At 45.7% G+C, this 3,075-nt stretch overlaps 1 pseudogene; it reads left to right on the forward strand.

The window, feature by feature from the left end:
• The first annotated feature begins 2,616 nt into the window (after nt 1-2,616).
• Nucleotides 2,617-2,734, forward strand: LOC124551621 (annotated as a pseudogene).
• Nucleotides 2,735-3,075: the final 341 nt, after the last annotated feature.

Raw genomic sequence — 3,075 nt, forward strand, 5'->3', positions numbered from 1 at the left:
CGATGTAACCTCTGCGAGGCACTTAAGTGTGATTAGCGGAGTATCTATGTAGATGTAGATACAGGTGCTCTTCACATCTTTCAGCCAACTTGCGTTCCTTGTATCAAATTGTTAAGATGTCTGTAAAGCGCGTATCACCAAGTTTCACGGTATTTCCGGAGTTGATATATCTGGAGCAGTGAAATAACAACATTCAAAATACGCTAAGTGCTTTACGGACTAAAATGCGCCGTCCCAAAATCACGGGACTTTAACTGTGTTCTCGTTCAGCGCTTCCGAATGCTCACTGCGTAGATATGTATACAGTATGGGTATGACTCAGCATGGTGAAATATAAATACACTTATGTCCAAAAACCTTTGCAATTTTGCCTTCATTTCAGCTCAAAATTGTATAAACTGATGACAGTAAAGTGGAAACAATGTGAAGAATACAGAACGTAAACAGCTGCAATATGCATAACGGTATACAAAAATGTTCTTCGTTTTCTCCAACTTAGCGGATTTGGTCACACATTCCGACAACTGGTTAGTATGTCTAGTACGGGGTGTGAGCACCCCTGGCAGCAATACAGGCCTCACAACAACGGGGCATGCTGTGAATTATGTGATAAGTCTCATGTCGAGGCCATAACTCCCATTTTTCCTGCAGAGCTGCGCGCAGTCTTTGAGTGTGGTCGGTGGATGCTGACGCGATGCAAAAGCTATGTCCCTAGTCCATCCCAGACACGCTCTATGGGATTCAAATCAGGAGAGCGACCACGCCATGCGTGCAGTATATTCCGCTTCCAGGAAAACACCAACCGCCAGTGTTCTATGTGGTCGAGCATTATCGTACACCAACACGAAGTATGGTCCCACAGCAACTCGCAATAACCCCAAAATCAAATGGCTCGGAGCACATTGGGACCTAACATCTGAGGTCATGAGACCCCTAGACTTAGAACTACTTAAACCTGACTAACCTAAGGATATCTCACACATCCATGCCCGAGGCAGCATTCGAACCTGCAACCGTAGCAGCAGCGCGGTTCTGGACTGAAGCGCCTAGAACCGATCGGCCACCACGGCCACAGATTACGTCCCAAGATCTCGTCACGGTACGTAACAGCAGCTAAACCTTGTCGATTCATTCTTACAGTTTCATGAAGAGGTGTTCGAGTGGTCAACATAATCCCTGCCCACACCATTAGGGATCCTCCTCAAATGGGTCTCTTTCCTCAATGTTTGGGTCCCGAAACCATGTTCCACGTTCCCTCCAGATGCGAATCCATCGAGAATCACTCTACAGACTAAACCGGTACTCATCTCTGAAAACAACATTGGCTTACTGGTCGACCGTTCAGGGGGCATCTTGACGACTGACTCCCTGCATACTCCCTTCTCTAAAGACTTGTCAGAGGTACACATGCAACAGGTCTCAGGCAGTAAAGGCGACTCCGCCGAAGCCATCTGCACACCGTTTGCCTCTATACAACATGTCCACTGGATGCTCCGAGCTCACATGCTAGTTGCCGTTTAGTACTAAGGTGGTACTGTAGTGTCCTTAAAGGCAAATCCTGGAGACTGTCCTGTTTCCTTTCTTTGTATGGCCCTCCACCGCAGAGAGTCTGTTATCCATCTCCTCTGTGCCATAATGCACCGCCTGTGACTATACACAGGATTGTGGATATGGGGCTACCCAGAAAGCAAAAAAGTACGGACATCCCATTGAATTTTTAACGTTATATCGTGAATTAGATGCAGAATTAGCGATTGTGGATATGGGGCTACCCAGAAAGCAAGAAAGTACGGACATCTCATTGAATTTTTAACGTTGTATCGTGAATTAGATGCAGAACGGGGAAGTTGCAGTTCGTTGCTTTAATTTTGGACAGCAGTGAAACTTCTCTCGTAAATGGTGCATGCGGTTCAATGTACAATACCATGGTATTTGTATGCCATCCTAATTACGAATAACGTAGAAGACACACTATAGCTGGACTATTTATTAGAACTTAATATTGTGACAAAAATACAGAACTGACATCACAAAAACTTATCCAGCAACCGAGTGCCGTAACATCAGTCATGTGTGTTATCTGTACATAAATTGGGTACATACATAGCTGTTTATCTACTTTTCATACATTGCAATTAAAGTTATCTGAATAGTTTAGTTGTGAATAACGCTTGGATTTGATTCGAACTCCTGTACAGAATAATAGTTTTACCGATTAACTAACAAGGGGACCATGCCTTCTCGTAATCACCTGTTTCGTTAAAATTTATGGTGTATGCAGGGCTTGGGCAGAAATACAAGTGACCGAGGCGGGATGTCCAGATGGTGATTGGTTTGTGGGGTGCTTAACGGTGTAGTCATCAGTGCTCGTACCAAGTCCCAATTTTTACCCAGTCCATTTTATTTTCACAGTCCAATCTACTCTCACAAATGATGATGAAATGATGAGGACAACGAAACCACCCAGTCCCGGGGCAGAGAAAATGCCCAACCCGGCCGGGCATCGAACCCGATATCCCGTGATCCAGAGGCAGCAACGCTGGCCCCTAGACCACTAGTTGCGGACGGAGTTCCAGGTGGCCGAGCGTTTAGGAAGAAAAAAAGTAGTGTTTTGTGGCCAACGGCCTTGCCGCAGTGGTTACACCGGTTCCCGACAGATCACCGAAGTTAAGCGCTGTCGGGCTAGGGTAGCACTTGGATGGGTGACCATCCGATCTGCCGAGCGCTGTTGGCGAGCGGGGTGCACTCAGCCCTTTTGAGCCAAACTGAGGAGCTGTTTGATTGAGAAGTAGCGGATCCGGTCTTGTAAACGGATATACGGCCGGGAGAGTGGTGTGGCGCTGACCACATGCCCATCTTTAAAATAAACATGAGATGTTACTTTGCCCCACAATGTTGAACGGAATTTGCTGAAGACACCATTTTAACTTACATTCAAACAAAAACGCAATAGTTAACGTTGTTCATATAGTTTTTCAAGGAGCGAATTGCTAAAAATCACTAGCAAAGAATATCTCTGAGAAGGAATTTTTCACTCTGCTGTGGATTGTGCACTGATACGACGCTTCCTGGCAG

This window comes from Schistocerca americana, chromosome 9 (genome assembly GCF_021461395.2).
Source record: "Schistocerca americana isolate TAMUIC-IGC-003095 chromosome 9, iqSchAmer2.1, whole genome shotgun sequence".
NCBI lineage: Eukaryota > Metazoa > Arthropoda > Insecta > Orthoptera > Acrididae > Schistocerca > Schistocerca americana.